Source organism: Alligator mississippiensis, chromosome 1 (genome assembly GCF_030867095.1).
Source record: "Alligator mississippiensis isolate rAllMis1 chromosome 1, rAllMis1, whole genome shotgun sequence".
Lineage (NCBI taxonomy): Eukaryota > Metazoa > Chordata > Crocodylia > Alligatoridae > Alligator > Alligator mississippiensis.
Window position 1 is genome coordinate 440,252,444 of NC_081824.1, and position 18,567 is coordinate 440,271,010.

The 18,567-nt window shown below is 42.9% G+C and overlaps 1 protein-coding gene across 5 annotated transcripts in view; it reads left to right on the plus strand.

Annotated features, from left to right (window-relative positions):
- Positions 1-18,567, plus strand: part of PDGFD (platelet derived growth factor D) — a 218,321-nt gene that overhangs the window by 80,287 nt on the left and 119,467 nt on the right. The gene's annotated exons all lie outside the window — the stretch shown is intronic.

Consider the following 18,567-nt stretch of genomic DNA (forward strand, 5'->3'; position numbering starts at 1 on the left):
ATGTGGAGAAGCTTGAGAGAGTCCAGAGAAGAGCCACACGCATGATCAGAGGTCAGGGAAGCAGACCCTGCGATGACAGGCTGAGAGCCCTAGGGCTCTTTAGCCTGGAAAAGTGCAGGCTCAGGGGTGATCTGATGGCCACCTATACGTTTATCAGGGGTGACCAACAGTATCTGGGGGAACATTTGTTCACCAGAGTGCCCCAAGGGATGACGACTAGGTCAAATGGTCATAAACTACTACAAGACCGTTTCAGGCTGGACATAAGGAAGAATTTCTTTACTGTCTGAGCCCCCAAGGTCTGGAACAGCCTGCCACCGGAGGTGGTTCAAGCGCCTACATTGATCACCTTGAAGAGCAAACTGGATGCTTATCTTGCTGGGATCCTGTGACCCCAGCTGACTTCCTGCCCTGTGGGGTGGGGGCTGGACTCGATGATCTTCCTAGGTCCCTTCCAGCCCTAATGTCTATGAAATCTATATGCATGCCTCATAACTGCCATTCTAAACCCTGATTCCAGTTAGTTATAGTTTTGCTAAAGCTTTAGTTGGGTTGACATTTTCTAAACTGGTGTCTGCCTCAGGCTGATTTTTTTTTCTTTGGGGGCGAGGGGGGTGGAGGGGAGAGCACAACGGGACTGTAATTTCTGCCAAAATGGTACAGCTGTTTCTGAGAACAAGTATAGGTGAAAGTAATAGGTTGTCCATATTAAATTCTGTTCAGCTTCTTTTTTTTTTTTTTTTTTTGAGACGTTCTAGCATTGGTGTGCTCTAGCAATAGCTACTTTGAATTTAGCAGGGTGGTGGTCTCTGAAACAAAAATGTACCCTTAAAGTTTGGAGTTTAAACATGCTCACCAGAGACTTGCTATTTACATCTAACAACTCTGAAGTGTCTCCCCAACTGAGCAAACTCAAGCCAAAGCTAAGCAGGACCCGCTGTGCACCATAGGCCAGGCTGAGGCAATGGCACTGCAAGTGGGGAGTCTGTCTCTTGTGTACTTAGTGACTTGCCTGCTAACAGTCAGTCAGCATGGAGGAGACAGTTACTGAATAGAGCAAAACTGACCTAACTGGACAAGGGAAAAGGGACTGAGAGCCCAGTGGGGTCAAATGTGTGGAAAAGAATAGTAGCTAATGAATGTGCTTGCCACAAAGCTTGGAGTGGAACCCACCAGTTTTGAGTATTATCATTCCTCTATTGTCAGCAAATATCTGTGAAGCCCAGTGGACACGTCTCCCACCTCTGACTGCTGCTGGGCCACTCAGTGGATGAAAGACTTTCTGCTATTACTAGTTGTTCCGTTCTCTCAAGTAGCAGAGATTTGTGCAGTAGACTGAAAAGATTCTAACCTTGCAGATGGACCATGTGGATGTCAACCTGATGCCACTTGGGATACACACACATTCCAACTGTATTCAGAGAATATTATTTTGGTTGCAAAGTCAAACACTCAGCAGTTAGGAAATACCAAGATTGCCGGTTTGATCTAATTTCAACTGCTCTTGTGTGTGCAATATAATCTTTAATTACACAATCGCATGCCTTTTTTTCCCATGGTATCTGTGCCTCACAGGTGCATGGGATTGATTTGTGCTGGGGGTATCAGAAGTGTGTAGCAAAAGAGACATCCACTGCTTCACTAGTTGCAGAGTCAGAAGGAATATTTCATGGCTAAGGTGGTTGAGTGCCATCTTGCAGAACTGGATTCTTTCTCTTCTGAGAGAGTTCCTCTGGGAGGTTGTCACTTAACCCAAGATTTTCAATGGGGTCACTAATTGTCTGTTCCTGATTTATTGGGTACTCAGTTTGAGACACTGCTCTCATTTGCAGAGATGCTTCATACTTCTGTTGACTTAGGCTGCAGCTTTGAGGTGGACTTCAAACATATAAAGGACTATAGAAAGCTAATGACTTTGCAAAATTAGGTCCTAAATGTCCTAAGTCAAGTCCCCACAAGAATTATTTGTATTTTTCAGGTCTTAATTTAACTAGAATTAAGATGTTGGCATTAGCCCTTTGATTCGTGCACAGGTAAGGACTGGTCTTCAAGAAAATGATAAATTTTTCTTAGATAGAGCAAAAGAGCTTCTACATCCAGGTCCCTGTATCTTCCACTTCATTGTCACAGAGCATGCCTATACTATGGCAGCAGGACAGGATGTTCTCAAGTATGCCCTGGTCTTCTGCTTCTTCTCAGGCAAAGCCTCTCCAGGGTGTCCATTTAGATCCACCCTTGAGAACTTGGTTTCCAGTGTGCTTGAGAGAGCACTTGGAATCAACACCATACTTAGACTCCTGGTGGCCCTGGGTGAAGTTTCAGTATTGGGCCCCACCTAGCCAGAGATAATGATAATAATAATCATTATTTTCACCATTTTTGGGCCCGCTTTCTATCCGGGCCCTGAGCAGCCACCTAGTTCGCCCATGCCTGTGTCCAACTCTACTTGGGATGCCCCTTGAGTGTCTTGCTGGTGCACTGGGGTGCCTTCCATGTTTGAAGGATATAAGAGAGGACAGATAGGCAGGATGTTCTCAGGGGCTTTCCAACTAAGACACGCTGCCACCATGGTGTAGACATTACCCAGAATTCCTATGTATCTTGCTTGCATAAAAAGTATCCATCTTGTTATCAGTTATTGTTATTATCATCTTGTTATTATCAGTGTTGCAGTATAAGACATAGAATAAGACAAGCACCTGGCCCAAAGACCATCAATATAAGAATAAGATGAGAGATAACAGATGAATGCAGACAAATAGAGGAACACTGTGAAATAAATGGGATAAAATTAGTCATCAGAATAGGCAGTTCTCTCAGTGCACAAGTGACTGTTGTCTAGTTTTCATAGGCAGCTAGGGAGAACGTATGGAGGGATTGATAAAAGGATAAAGAATCAGCTTTGCAAATGTTTTGAAGTGTTCTGAAGCTTGAGGCAGCATGGGAAAAAACAAAGGCATTTGTTTGAAAATGACAACTAGGTGTTGATGGCTGGCATTAGTGGTCAGTCAGAAGGTATATACAGTAGCAATGTTGAAGCATTCCTGTACAAGCTGTTATGATGCAACTGTTACATCTGCATGTTTCTATAATGATATAAGTGTAACAAAACCACTGCAACTTTATCCTGCTTAATTCAGAGTCAAAGATAGGGTGATTTAACTAACTTGTATTACTCAAGGATCATGAATAGGGACCTACATAATTTACAGTTTTGCAGATTTCACATGAACTGTGAAATTTGGGATTATAAAATCCATGAAATGAACAAACAAACAAAAAAAGATAAAATGCTCTTTCCCCAGTGGAAGCCAGTAGTCCTTGCTGCCAGGAGGAGAAGGCACTGGCTGGTGGGGTGGCACAAAGGGCAGCTGACAAGATGGTGGTTGCCCCCTCGCCCTGTTTCCCCTTCCCAGCCTCTTCTCCAATCAGTGCTGAGGGGTGGAGCTGCTGTGAAATGCCCATGAAATCGGCTCTATGCTCCGTGAGCAGGCCATGAAAAACCCTTGTCTTGCTGCAATTTACGTATGTTCCTAATCCTGAAGATGCAACAGTTGCATACCTAGGTTACATCCCATAAGTGAGGGAAAGGATGAGAATAGCTTTCCCACTGAATGAGAAAGTCAGGTAAAGGGATTATCTGCACAAGTTTCCATTTTCTTCAAATTCGTGCAAATTTGTGGCCTAGTGATCACCTGTTTGATTATCTTTTGTGCATATTTAGTTTCAGCAAAATGCATTTAGGGGGGAAAAAAAGACAGGTTTTGTCAGCCGATACCAGAATGAACTTCTGGTCAAAATATACAGGAAAACTGATGTGCATTAGTCTGATAATGGCAAATGCTGAGCTCTTCAAGGCTACCACTGAAATAGGCTGAGGGATACAGATTAAATGAGATTACCACTGTGATAGAGTGTGATGTTACAATTTCCCTTAGATTTCTGTTTTATGTGGTAGAGCACACATTTTCTCAGTTCCCCAAAACTGCTACATTTTCTTGTGAAATAACTGATAATATCTTATTTTTAAGTGTCTGTAATACCTATAACAAGTTTTACTTTGAATGGCTTTTTTTAAATGATACAAAGAGGAGCAGCTCTGCAAACTGTAGTCAGCCACCTTTCTTCGGTTAGTCTACACAATCTAACTGATTTGACAGCCACTTAACACTGATCACCTGGGTTGCTTTGTTTATGCCTAATTGAATATTTATAACCAGCACCATGTGTTTGGAGCTATTAGACTGCTCACCCTATGAGCTAACTAGCTACCTAGAAAGAGAATGCTTTAACTGCCAGAACTAAGGTAATATTTTGTTTTTTTAAATCCCAAAGCACTGAATGAGGTCCTGTCATTTGTGGTTTTGCTTAATGCCTAGTAATGGATGGTAAGGCAGATCTCGCTTGCTGTATTGCAATTAAGTTTTTGTGTTGTATGGATACATACATGCTTGGTTTGGCGGAGTGCCCTAGTTGTCGAGCTAAAGTTAATGTGCTTTCCTGTTATAACAGATGCATATGCACACAGGTGTAGGCTCACACACATAGCTGTAAATGCTTTAACTGCTCTTCGGGGTAGCAAGCATTCATAACTCTACTGTACTGAACAAGCTGTCAGCATCATTGATTTGTGCCCTTAGATGAATACCAGGCATGGCACTGTTTCTTCTGTGGCAGTGGGTGGCACTGCTGGAACTCCACTCCCTGTATGGCAATACATACAGTTGAGCTAGGTTTGGAGGGGAAGTAATCTAAACCAAGTATAAAGCCCAGCACAGTCTAAATTCCTTACCCCAGGGCAAAGTGAAAGCAAGGCCAAACTGTGGGCATCCACGATCTGTTCCTAGGACTAAGTAGAAGACTTAGTGCTCATGTTAGTTTCATGATTTAGAAAAAGGTAAAATGGCCACAGGGAATATCCAGTCCACATCCTTGAACACCATGAGAATGGTCACTAAAATAAAATAAAAAAATTTGCATGTTTGATTTTAGGGGATGTTTAAAATAATTAGGTGAAAGATAAAACACGAAGTTATTTTTATTCATCTCTGCCTTAGCAGTAAAGCAGGGCACCCATAATTACTGTACAGAACGGGAGTCTGAAAACTCTGCCTCTATCATTTGGGAGATTTCTTGCCGTAAGAGGTGAAATTAATTGATTAACACTAAGTGGCTATGAAAAATGCTCTTCTTTTTAAATTGTACTTAAAATGTTAACACTGCTGGCTTGAAAGCCGAAGTTTTAAGTCCAACACAATTCTTAAATTATATTCTTGTTTGTGTTGCTTGGATAGTTCCATCTAAACAGCTTTATTGGATTACATTTTTGACCCAGGATCTTGATCTCCTAACCAAAAAGAAACCAGAAAGTGAATTATGGCTCTTTGAGGCTCATTAATTTCTTGGCCTCATGCTATTTTAGTCTAGCTGCACACAGTACTTTTACTGCATATATTGTAACATTAGAATCTATCAATTGTATTATTATTTTGGAACCATAAAAATGCCTGAATAAATATACATATTAGAAGGTGATCAATGAGTATAATACTAAGAGGTGGGGGTGTATATGATTTTCATGTTTTCCATCAATTGTGTCAAAGTATGCTTAGGTTCCAGTTTATCAAAGCTCTTAAACACATGCTGAACTTCAAAGGTTCTGCACTGTACATTTTTCAAACAACTTAACTTATGGATGTCAAAGTCAGTCACTCCTTGTTGTCTTTAATTTCACACGTGTGGGGTAGAGAATAGTTTCTAAATGGGCAGATAAATATCCTCTGTGCAAAAATGTCTTGCAATGCCAGAATAATTGAGTGTTGAAGAAGAACTTAAGAAAACAGCCCATTAAATTGGCTCTATATTCTGTTCCTAATTATGACTCATTTGAATTTCTTTGGCACTTCAAAGGAAAAACAACCTATATCCTCTAGATATTAAATAAGAGTTACTTAAAAACCATATTTAAGGAAAACCCAGAATACTGATGAGAGTGGGAAGTCTTAGAAAGTCTGCAGCATATAGTTTTTATGGGAGAGAAGAATCTGTCTGATCTGTAAAAATTAATAATTGAACTACTTTCTAAATCTTTTTCATGTTAACATTAAGCACTGTTTAAAAGTGAACTTTTATTGTATATCAGATATGGAACATGCAGCACTGATGAAAAGGGGAATGTATATATCACATGTTTGGTGTTAATGCTGCTGTCTTAAGAAACTTTCCAAATAACACAGACTTCTCTATACAAATCAGGAATGCACATCAGGACAACCCATCAAACTAACATCATTAGGCCATGATGGTTTCTGTAGCTAAAGTCCTATAAGGGATTGACGTGCCTAGCATCATATCTGCCTGCCATGATTTCCTCTAATGAATGACCAGATAGATGTCCATTTACAAGTGAAAGAAGTTCTCAGCATGATTTCAAAGCAGGGTTTTAATTTAAGTCTTGAATTCTGGAGGTGTAGCAAGACAAATTAACCCCCTTGGCTAGAGACCGAAGTTGCACATAAACTAGTTTAAGTTGTCAGAAACTGATTTAAACCTGTAACAAAACAGAAGTTCAGTGCATATAAACCAGTTTCAAAATGGCTGAAACTGGTTTAAGATAAACCTGGTTGAATATAATTGTGATGTCTGTAGGTATTATAGGGCTTGCTTGTGCTGCCCTGTGCTCATCTGCCTACAGGTGGGGACAGAGTAGACCTTGGCCCTGGATCACCAGGTCTGCTAGGAAGTGGATCTTAGGTTTTTCTCATCTGCCATGACTTTGACCTATATTTTTCCTGGGAGGCAATGCCCATGGTGATCCTGCCTGGTCTTGATCCCTGTGTCTTCGGTGGGGCTCCAAACGTCCCCTTTACCCCAGCCTAGCCTCTCCAGATGGTGTTTTATGATGTTCTTCCGCAGCCAGGTTACATTGTTGCCTGTTGTAACCTTCCCTGCACCCCAGGGTGTCCTAGTGCCTCTTTTGGGTATACCCTTCCAGGGGTCAGTCTTGGTCTGTGCTTAAACAAAACAAAACAAAAAACAAAAAAAAGACAGCAAAAGAAATCATACACACACAAAAAGAAACCCTGGCTGCTTCTCAGCCGTCTTGCCAGGGTCTGGCAATGTCTCCCTCCCAAAATCCAATCCCTTAGTCCAGTCTCTGCTGTGTGCTAGCCTGCCCTGCACCCCTATGAATGTACACAGTCTTTTTGGGGCCTCCCCCTTGTGCAGGAAGGCTCTACCTGTAACTGTAGATCTTCTGGTCCTCCTCCGGATCCTCTGTTGGGAAAACTCCAGTCCGGGGATTCTCTCTGGCCTTGTGGGTTCCCTCGCTCCGGATCCTCAGCTGCAGCTCTGCTCCGGAGATTCCCACCAGCCGCTTGTTCCCAGGCCTCTGCTTGCCTCAGGGCCACTCCCGCAGCGTTCCTTAGGCCTGTTCTGCAATTTCTGCCTGCTGAGACACTCAGTCGCTCCTCTCCCTGCGGCCTGTAGGTAACTGACCCCCCTCTGCCCCTCTCAGGGGCCAGAAATACCTTTTAGTGGCCTCCCTCCGCCAATCCTGAGTGAGACATTGCTCCAGAAATTTGGTGGGTACTTTCCTTCATTTCCAGGCTACAGCTGCAGCCCTGCCGGCCCTCCAGGCTGTAAGTCCTGTCTCACTCCTTCACAATAATATCAGACTTAACTGATTTGGATCAAATGGGTTTATGAAACTTCTGTCCCAGACCCCTTTGTGGTTCAGAGTCCTCCAGCATCCCAGCATGCTTTCCAGTCCTGGGCTGGGCTGTGCTGTCTGCTCCAGCAGAGAACAGTTAGTGGGGAGGCAGGGAGTGCACCAGTCCCCAGGCAAACCCCGGCTGGGATCTGGGGCCAGGGCCAGGGGGTTAAACCCACCTTTCCCTGAGTACAGAGATGCCCTGCTGCTAAACTTACTGAAACTTACTGCTGGCTGCGACTATGAACTACAAATCCCAGAGGCACCCAGAAGCAGGAAGAGAAAGTGATAAGCAACTCCCAGGAGTCCTGCTGCTGTGATTGAGGACTGCTAATCCCAGAGACCTAAGGGGCAGCAGGAAGAGGAAGTAAACACACAGTCCATGCTGGCTATGTGCCAGAGAACCCATGCTCTAGTGCCCCTGGCTTTTGGCCTGAGCCACTGCAGGCATGTGCCTGCATTTCCTGAATCAAAAGTAAATGTGTGTCCATTTGTTTCTCAGTTTAATCTCTGCATGTTAGACTAATCTGCAAAGAATGAATTGATTCAGCCTGGGGCTTTTTGTCTGTCTGTACTTAGCTTTCACCACTGCACCCTGGCAAGTTGCTACAGTGCTTCTATCAAATTGATAATTAAATGATCAGTAAGCATCAAATTGTCCTTGGTTGATTTTGAGATATTTTCTAATGGTAGCTAGTTAAATTAAGAGATATTTAGATTGGATAAAGCTGAAAACTTAGTAGTTGGACTTGTACCATTTGTGAGTCCTATTCCTTTCAGGAAAACAAGAATGTAGGCAGTTAAATGTTGTTAGTTATAGCAAGACTACTTTTAAAGTCTTTGCCAAGGCTTTGGGGAAGAACATCCCCAAACCTTATATTTTTGCTCACTTTTCATCAGTTTTATTCTTTCCGATTCTCTCAGTGCTGTCCTCAGGGAGTCTCTGGCTGTTGTTGCAGCTTGCATTTGCACCTTTAAGAACAATTAACTGATGTGAACAGGAGGGTATACTCCTTCCTTTCCTTCCCGAATTTCCTTTTATGGAACCTCCACTCTGTAGAGCTTTGCGGCTTGCACGTAGAATGCCAGTAAATGATTTAATACAATCTTTATGTTTTGTTTGTAATTGGCGTACTCATTGAACTGTGTGTTCTTATAAACAAAAAAAGCCATTATCTGTGGGCAACTACCTGCATTAACAGTGTAAACTTAGCCAAATTGATTGTTACATAAATGAAGTACTAAAGTTGTTACTTTCTTTTGCTGAGAATTAGGTTATAAAGAGTGGCTTTTTTAAAGGAAATCAGGTGGGATCCTTCTGTATTTATTTTAACTGTAGGGTCTCTAGGTACTACTTGCAAGCCAGTCAAGGCAATTACTCTAACATAATTACCATAGAGTATGTAATTTGTAGCATCCAGACAAATCTTACTACAGTAGCATGGTGTATCTCTGTTTTGGTGCAGTAGAAAATGAAATGGGTATTGAATGCAAACCCTCAATAGAACAGTACATTTCAAATAAACCATTGCCTTAAATGAAATCTGTAATGAAAAGGTTCACTGAATCTGGCATGGTAGAGTTTGGGGGAGCCAAGAGTGTGATTTTAGGGCATCAACAACCAAATTTCAATGGTAAACATATGGACTCGAAAGTCGTATTTTAAATGTAAATGTGACTGAATTGATTTTCTTCATTCATAACAAAATTTTCAACCCTGGGTGCCTAAAATGCCAGTGCTTAGTGCATCTGAAGTGAAAGTAACACAAGTGGCTTTCTGTCAGCTTACTTCCCTTCTGGTTGCAAGAACAGCTGGAAGCAGAGATGGGCCCCAGTACAAGTTGGAGCAACTCCAAGACCATTCTGTCAATCCACGTTTCTGGAATGTTCCGTGGCTATTTTGACCCCACTTCCAGTCTGCCACAAAAATACCATCATAGTTTCATAGTATGTAGGGTCAGAAGGGACCTGAGTAGATCATCAAGTTCGACCCCCTGCCATGGGCAGGAAAGAATGCTGGGGTCAAACAACCCTGGCTAAGTGATTATCTAGCCTCCTTTTGAAGACCCCCAGGGTAGGAGTGAGCACCACTTCCCTTGGAAGTTGGTTCCAGATCCTAGCCGCCCTGACTGTGAAGTAGTGCCTCCTGATATCTAGCCTGAATCTACTCTTGGTCAACCTATGGCTGTTATTCCATATTACTCCCGGTAGTGCTCGGGGGAACAGGGACTCTCCCATATAGCCTGCTGGTCCCCCTTGGCCAGTTTGTAGACAGCCACCAGATCCCCTGTCAGTCTTCTCTTGTGGAGGCTGAACAGGTTTATGACCTGTAGGCTCCCCTTGTAGGGCCTGCCTTGCTGCCCCCTGATCATGCGGGAGTGTCCTCTGGACACTCTTGATGCTGTCCACATCCCTCCTGAAATGTGGCGCCCAGAACTGAACACAGTACTACAATTATGGCCTGACCAGTGCTGCATAGAGGGGGAGAATCACCTCCTTAGACCTGCTTGTGATGTATCTGTGGATGCATGACAAGGTGTGGTTAGCCTTCCTGACTGCGTCCCAAATTGGTGGCCCATGTTCATTTTGGAAACAATAATGACACTAAGATCTTTTTCTGCCTGTGTGATGACTAGAAGGGAGTTCCCCAGCCTGTAGGTATGCTGCTGGTTCTTCCTCCCCAGGTGCAGTACCTTGCACTTGTCAGTATTGAATCCTATCCTGTTCTCATCTGCCCACCCCTGTAACCTGTCTAGATCTAGTTGCAGCCTGTCCCTCTCCTCCAGCGTGCCCACTTCTCCCCACATCTTAGTGTCATCCATGAATTTGAACAAGGTGCTTTTCACCCCATCATCCAAGTCGCTGATGAAGATGTTGAACAGTGTGGGCCCGAGGATTGAGCCCTGGGGGATCCCACTGCCCACATCCCTCCCGGTTGAAAAAGACCCATCCACCACCACTCTCTGGGTGCGGCCCTCCACCGAATTTGTGACCCATCTGACTGTGTAGGGATTGATGCCACAGGTGTGTAATTTTTTAATGAGAATGGGGTGAGAGACAGTGTCAAAGGCCGTCCTAAAGTCCAGAAAGACTACATCCCCCACAATACCTGCATCCAAGGATTTTTTGACCTGGTCGTAGAAGGCCACCAGGTTGGTCTGACACAACCTGCCTTGAATGAACCCATGTTGGTTGCCCCTAAGCATGATCTCCCCTGCTGGTCCCCTGCAGATGTGCTTCTGGATAATTTTCTCAAAGAGCTTCCCCAGGACCAAGGTAAGACTAACGGACCTGTAGTGTTCTGGGTCCTTCTTCCTCCCTTTTTTGAAAATGGGGACCACATCGGCCCTTTTCCAGTCCTCCGGCACCTTGCCAGAGCACCATGAGTGCTCGTAAAGCTGTGCCAGTGGTCACACAGTAACCTCTGCTAGTTCCCTCAGTACTCTGGGGTTTAGATCATCAGGACCTGCTGATTTGAACACGTCTAGACCCACCAGAAGTTCCCTGACTAGGTCCTCACTGACCCTGGGCCTGGCAGAGCCTCCCCTGGGTCCGTCGGGGATCCCAGTGTGGGGGATGCCCTGGTCCCTGCTCAAAAAGATGGAGGCAAAGAAATTGTTAAAGAGGTTAGCTTTGTCATCTGGTGTGACCACCAGATTTCCTAGCGTATCCTGCAAAGGCCCTGTGTTACCCAGTACCTTCTTTTTACCCTCTATGTATTTAAAAAAGGACTTCTTGTTATCCTTGATCTGAGTCGCTAGTCCCAGTTCCATCTCCGCCTTAGCCTTCCTAATAGTCCCCCTACAATCTCGGGCAATGGAGGTATAATCCTCCTTGGTGATGGCCCCTCCCTTCCATTGGGTATACGCCTCCTTTTTAGCTTTGAGGCGTTCGCGGATGCTTTTGGTGAGCCATGGGGGCTTTTGAGTACTCCTGCCCCCTTTGATCCATGTGGGGATTGTCACCCTTTGGGCTTAGAGGATTGTCTCCTTAAGAAATGACCACTCTTCCTGGACTCCCAACTCCCCTCCTCTCTGGAGTCAGTGCCTCCCAGACTAGTCTCCTTACCTCATTGAAATCCACCCTCCTGAAGTCTAGGGCTGTTGCCTTGCTGCAGGCCTTTGAGACCCTGCGCTGGATGGTGAATTCCAGTAGGTGATGATCGCTATCGCCCAGGTGGTCAAGAACCCACAGTCCACTCACCAGGTCATTGCCTGTGGCCAGGACCAGGTCCAACAAGGCATTTCCCCTGGTGGGACTGTGCACCTCCTGGGTTAGATGGAGATCCTGTAACTCAGCTAGGAACCTACGTGAGCAGTCAGACCTGGCTGACTGCTCTTCCCAGCAGATGTTCAGATAGTTTAGGTCACCCATGATGACCACATCCTTTGACCTAACTGCCTCCGCAAGCTGACCTGAGAATTCCTGGTCCAGCTCTTCCCCCTGGTTGGGTGACCTGTAGTAAACCCCTACCATTAAGTCCCTTTCCCCCAGACCCTCTTGTATATGGACCCAGAGCACTTCAGTCTGCCCCTCCTATGACCCAGTGCTGTTTGTTGAGGATGTGTATTGCTCTTTGATGAAGAGCACCACACCCCCACCTTTCCTCCCTGTTCTGTCCCTCCTGTACAGCCTATAGCCCTTGATTTTTACCATCCAGTAGTGTGTTGGATCCCACCAAGTTTCAGTGGGCCCCACTATGTCCGGGTTAGTGTTAGCTAGCAGGAGGGCAAGTTCCTCCTGCTTGTTCCCCATACTACGAACATTAGTGAAGAGGCATTTAAGACCTCCTGAAGGTGCATGCACCACCCTCCCTAATCCCAGGACTATCTTGGCCCCTGTCTCTTACCTGGGTATTTCTTGTGCTTGTTGCCTGTCATGGCAAGGCTGTTCTTGTGGGTGGCTCTTTGTTCGGTGTTTCATGGCTCCCTCCATCCTCAACTTCCCTTTCCCCCGACAAGCCTAGTTTAAAGCCTGCTGGAGGAGATCGGCCAACCTGAAAGAGAACACACACTTACCTTTGAGGGAGAGGCGGAGCCCATCCCACCCAAGCATGTCTCTTGTCCTGAAGTATGGGTCGTGGTCCAAAAAGCCGAAGCCCACCTCGAGACACCATTTCCAAAGTTGCAGGTTTACGTCAATGCCATGATGGAGATGGGAAGACTAGGAGGTAGTGATAGAGCTGAGTACGATAACACTATCTAGGGAGTCCCCCTTTGGCTAGGAATGCACCTGCAATGCATAAAACCATTAGGAGAGGAGCTGTGATCTTACGCAATGTGGACATATATTGTGTCATTTTTGTGTGTGTGAAGTACTGCAGGTGCTTCTCATCTCTCCCTTTTTTTTGCCTATTGTGAAAGGAAGTTTGGAAGTCTGAAGAAAGAAAAGGGAGTTGCAAAAATTAATATTATTTTTGACAGCTACTTTATGATTTGAAAAAAATAACAAAATAATGCAAATTTTAAATAATCTACTGTGGTTATTTTTGTCCCTTTATATGTTTGCCAAAAGTGACTATTAAGCAGAGACATAGCATTATATATAATGATTGATATAAGTGATTGAGTCATCTTGTTTGAGTTAAAATGCCACTTTACAAAGGACTTTTGAGTCCGTCTTCCTGCCTTTTCCCAGATAGTTTGGTGCTACTTTTATCATAAATAGGGGCTCATCTTTCAGCTGCTTCTCTTCAAAGGAATCGAAGTCAATGAATAGTCAATTGCATCAGTACTAATGCCACCGCTGGAATATATTTATTTTCCAACTTTTTAAGCATTTGCTTCCGGTGCTAAATGGACACAGATTACTGAACAATAGTAAGATAATATGGAGAAATTTTAAATCTCTCAAGGGATTAAAAATATTAGCTTTCTTTTGACTTTAAACCTGAGTAGTTTTACTGGGATATCTTTAACTTCTTTGATGTCTAAATATTGGACATTATAGCTGTTTCAAACATCATTAAAAAGAAGTGATGCCTTTAGTTCAAACATCAGTTTTTGGTAGAAATTTACTCTCTGGCATCCAGTCACACTTCAGGGCTCTTGTGAACCTCTGCTTGATTCTGAAATTAAAAAGGTGAGTTCCCAGCTCCTGAGATTTATATCTCAGGCAAGCTGTGCATGATTTGGTTTGGTTTTTGGTTTTGCAATTAATACTTCTCACTGTGTGAATTAGGGTCTGATCCAAAACCCATAGGAGTCTTTCTCCTGACTTTAATGGGATTTGAATTAGGCACACAGAAACTTGAAAACACAATTACTTTGGCAACAAAATGTTTTTCTTTTTTCTATTTGGCCAAACATTGATATTATTCCCCGTTTTGTTCTTAACGAAGCTTCATCTACAGAGCTTCAACACAGAGCACACAGTGTCCAACCAGTCCAGAGCATCTCAGTGAAACAGCAGCATCACAACTGCCAGAACAGTTTTGCAATCTGTGTTTCCAAATTGCTGCTCAAGAGAAAATGGGAAAAAAAAACATGTGAGCCTGTTTCTGTGTCTCCTTGAAAAATGAAGTCTGGAATCCTTCTCCATTCTCAAGAGGGAAACCTACCACATAACTGACATTTCAGGCTGCACCTCCACTCTGACATTATGCCAGCCTTCATTATCTATGAGTCCAGTTTTGATTCCACTACACCTGTATTTTTTCTTATGGAAGGAGCTCCCATACAATCAGTAAAACTGTTGAAATCCCTTATTAAATCTTGAAAATATCATTCTGCCTAGAGTGTTTCTGCAGTGCATGTACTGCGATTGCTGCTTGTTATGTCAAACTTGATTGATTCAGTGTTACCTTACCTACCTTCTTTCCCCATCACTTGTTTCTTCTTTTCCTTTGATGGCTCTTGTCATATACAAAGAATTTAAGCTTGTTGTTGAAGGGACTTGTATGTTTGTACAGTACCTAGCAGACCAGAGACTTAGAATCGCATTGGGGCTTCTGGGTGCTATCCAAATGCCTTTTAATTATAACACTTCTGGGATAAGGGTGACACAGTAGTAGAAAGATCTTTTCCACTGAGTGATAGCAGAATTCCCCACTCAGAAGAAGGTACACAGGGGACAGTCAGCTTACATGCCATGGATCTCCTCACACAACATAGCAGAAACCAGCAGAAGATGGTCATCTGTAGGAAATCCAGGAGGCTGTGTTACCTGTTCTTTTTCTGTACACTAATGGCACTATGAGTAGGATTTTATATCTCTGGTGCTGGATTTGGGATGGTGGTCACCAGCAGCAAATGTCTGAAATAAATCCATTAAATCTTTAAAGACAGTAGGGAAGAAAAGAGGTTTGATTCACTTTTTATCCCAGTTTTATATGTCTGTGACTGGCTGCTTCAGATTTAGTGAGATCAGAATCAGACCATATCTTGTTTTAGGGCTCTATTTTGTTTTTATACTTTGACTGGCCTATGTTGCTAACATTGCACCAGTGCCCCTTTAATTGTTCTAAATAGAATATTTGAAAAACGTGTTGCCTGACATTATGACTGCATATACAGAAGCAGTCAGGTATTTTTTCTGTGTGTATGTCTTGGGACTGTGGGGCAGAGCTGTGCTGCTAGCCAGTGCATCCACAGGTTCCCTTCAAGGAAGCTCAGTTGTGAAATAAGCAGGGGTAACTCTGATGAATAAACAGCCATGGACCAGGTGGTGGCAGCTCCACCAGGATGTGGCAAGGGCAATAAATGGAAATGGTTTCCCTCCTGAAAAGCATATATCCTTTGACGGTGCTGTGACATGGTGAGTGCAGGTCATCACTATAATAAGCCTGTCCAGCCCCCAGCCATGGGTCCACAAGTCCTCAAGTGCAGAGAAGGCAGAAGTTGTTAGAATTGGCTAGAGTTGGTAGAACAGCTGCAAAGGCAGATGAAGGCTGCAGCAGAACAAGATCCCTAGTTTTCTTGGTCTCCTTGCCATTCAATTAATGTCCCATTCTGTCACAAGCCATTTGGAAACTGATGTGCAGCAGCTTCTTCATGATAAAAGAAGTCTCACACAGGCATCTTCTATCAAAACAGCTAATCCAACATCAACTACATTGGGCTGTCCGTGTCATCCAGATGTCCGACTCCCAAAGCAAGTTTTATTCTCCCAGCTCAGCCAAGGCATATGCTCAAGAGGAGGACAGAAGAAGCGCTTTAGGAATGTCCTCAAGGCCAACTTAAAAAAAATGAAACACTGATGTCAACTCATGGGAGACTATCACCAAGACCACCCCAAATGGAGGAAGAGTCTGCTACAGGGTTCTCAGTACTTTAAAACCTCACAACAACAACAGGAGATGGAAAAGCAGGAGTAGCAGAAACAGCATGCCACGGACCAAATCAAGAATCCAGCTCCTTCCACCTCATGTGGAAATACATGTCTGAGCTGCAGTAGAGTCTGTCAATCCCGATAGGCTTCCTCAGCCATCTTCAGACACATAGGTAAGATGTTCATGGAAGACAATCATTCTTGACTACTAAGGATTGCTGAAGAAGAGATGTATTGGGAAGTAGGAGGCAATAATCATACTGGAGGCAAGGAAGCCAATAGGCATGTTAACTTTTCTGGGAAAAGCGTATTTGTCCTTATAATTTCAACCCTTCCCAACCATGAAAATGGGAAGGAAGAAAAACAAAATCAGTAACAAGGAAGGGCCAGATCCTGCTTGTATGGAAATCAATGAATGTCAATGGAAATAGAAATCATGTCCTAACAAGGGCATTACATTGACATGCACTCACTTTATACCTGGAAGGTGTCCTTTTCTTACCATCAACACTTTCTTTCCAAAAGTATACAAAGTGCTGAAGACTGCCTATAATAATTGCTCTTCTGTGCAACAGTGAAGGAGAACTGGAATAAAGGATATCAGAGTAGGAGACCCCTATCCTAATAACTAGATTAGGATTAGTTTTATAGACATTTTCTTTATTTCATAGACCCCTGACTGGAGCACAAGCCTTCTCAGTTTCTTTCCATAAGCTTTTCTTGGTTTTGCTTTGTTTTTATTGATGCTGGTGTGGCAGTTAAAGACACTGTTATTATTCTTTAGGAAAATGAGCACATGCAATGGCTTCAGACCACATGCTATGCCTTCACTCCCTCCTGCAGACCTTTTTCATGTAGTGTATGATCATGTGCACATGCAGAGAGAGAAGCTGTACTTGTGACTATATATAGTCTAAATATTGAAAATATTCTCCCATAAATCAATAGACATTTTAAACATCAATAGACATACTCTCCAGTGCCTTATTATGGGATTTACCCAAAGCCACAGAAGTCCTATTGCTTTCAACAGGCTTGGGAAGAGACCTAATGTGGAGTCACATGGCAAAGCCATAAGAATCTTCTTTTGTTCCCAGTGGCCTTCCTGAATGGACTCTTTGGTGGACTCCAGTTAAATAGCAAACTTTTTCTCTTAAGAAATCCTCTTTACCTAATATATAAGGACTAAGCTTGTATCAGTTTCCAAGGCCTCTGTGCCCTGACCTGTATAACCCAGCTGTACAGTTTTAGTGCAGTGCAGGTGACAGGCTCATTGATACTCAAAGTCCAATAACTTGAGGCTGAGCTAAGCCATATCTTGTAGAAACCTAGTCTTAGTATAAAGGTTTCAAGTGATGATGAATATACTACTTCCCTTTGTAGACCATTGCAGTGAGTGACACATCCCAGATTTAAGAATCCATCCTATTTCCAATGCAAATTTTGATTCCTCCATTTGACTTTACCTATTCAGACACTAACCTCTTAAAGCAAAACATTTCTACTCTACATTTTATAGAACGTAGAATAATAGGCCGCTGATCTGAGTTACCAGGGGCTACCATGATAGTACTACTAATAACTTATGTTGCAAACATTTCTCCAATTATTATTGTTCGCACAGGAGGGCAAGACAATTCCCTGTCTTATCTGCTGTATATTGTATTTGGAGAGTAATAATACTTAACTTTATCCTTCAGCTAACCTTTAGATATTTATGGTAACTTCAAAAATGCATTGACAGTCTTTGCCTCTCGTTTCCGTCATTTCTTAGAGAAAACAATCTGCAGACTCCTTTGTAATCAACAGTGGCATTATAGTCTAGTAGAAAATCATTCTTTATCTAAACTCCTTCCCCCCAACAGTATGCCTAGCTACTGAGTCCGTATCTTCTGGAACAAACATGATTTTTTAGATCCATCTTCCCCAGTCAGTCTCTCATGCTGAATAACTAGTTCCCATTTCTTCTCTTCTTTTTCAAACTTTGAAAATGCCAAGAATTTGTAGATCTGTTTTCATTGTTTATTTTCTTGCAGGACCAGAGTTGGCCTAACTTTTCAGCATCATCTTTTCATTATTCCTTTTAATGATGTGCTGTTTTGAAACTGGCTTGTCCAAAGTCATTCTTTTTTAGCTGAATTCTTTTGCCCTTGAATTTCTTGAAATGTTGTTTTTTTTATGTGAAGACTGAACATTCTGTATCCAGGAAATGTGGAGAGCTCAACACATATCTAATAACTCTAGAGACATTTAATGAGCTGGCATTTCTTTAAGGACTGCTGCTTAAATTTACTGTTCTTTTTGGGCATATGGAGATGTTTTCCAGATTAATCAAGGATAAAAAGAAAGAAGCAAATCACTCAAGAATCTCCAGTTACCATACTTGTAGATGAATTTTGTGTTTAAAAATGACCTCGAGCACATACTTGACTAAATCAATAGCATTCAAGAAATAATAAAAGTGCATTATTTTAAAAATCACATTACAATAAGTATAAAAAAGTCTAAGTAATGTTTTAAACTAGGAGATTTTATACTACATGTATGAAACTGATTTCAGCAGTGAAGTTCTGAGTCTATCTAATGCA